Genomic DNA, 674 nt, shown 5'->3' with positions numbered 1-674 from the left:
TTATGACTGAGATTCCCATCAGGCTCCACACTGGGAGTGGAGCCTACTTGAGATTCACTCTCCCTCTCCTTCTGCCCCTCTTCCTAAGTTGCACACCCTCTCTCTTTTTCTCAAAAAAAAAAAAAAGAAAGAAGAAAGAAAGAGGGAAAGAAAGAAAGAAAGAAAGAAAGAAGAAAACGCATTAATTTAGGTTGGTCTTATACAGAAATCACTCCAGCAAGCATTACACTCTAACATAAAGTTAGAGTGCTCACTTTGGCAGCACGTATAACTAAAGTTGGAATGACACAGAAACATTAGCATGGCCCCTACCCCAGGATGACATACAAATACAAAGTTTGATCACTTTTCCAGATGAACACATTCCAGAATTTTTAAACCAACTGATATTAATCAATAAAATACAAATTAAGCATATATTACACACAAAACAGCATTCCATGTTTAAAAAATATAACATAGTATCTCTGTAGTCCTAGATTCTGTAATTGAGTATATACATATATATGCGATATCCTTGGTCCCTCAAAAAAAGCTGTGATAATGCTCTTCTACTACACTAATCAAATTATTCATTTTCATGAATGTCTGCTAGAGGTTAGGATTTTAGGTTATATTCTCTTTTTCTACACCCAATGCCTCATATAAGTAGCTGATTCATATGAGGTAATTCA

General features: G+C 35.0%; 1 non-coding gene across 1 annotated transcript; it reads left to right on the top strand.

The window, feature by feature from the left end:
- The first annotated feature begins 246 nt into the window (after positions 1-246).
- LOC144234520 (U6 spliceosomal RNA) lies at positions 247-350 on the top strand. The gene has a single exon (XR_013336000.1). It is a non-coding gene; the product is annotated as a U6 spliceosomal RNA (small nuclear RNA).
- Positions 351-674: the final 324 nt, after the last annotated feature.

The sequence above is a fragment of the Crocuta crocuta genome, unplaced genomic scaffold (genome assembly GCF_008692635.1).
Source record: "Crocuta crocuta isolate KB4526 unplaced genomic scaffold, BGI_CrCroc_1.0 scaffold154, whole genome shotgun sequence".
NCBI classification, from domain to species: Eukaryota; Metazoa; Chordata; class Mammalia; order Carnivora; family Hyaenidae; genus Crocuta; species Crocuta crocuta.
Note: the sequence above shows the minus strand (reverse complement) of the source record. Positions and strands in the feature narration are given on the sequence as shown.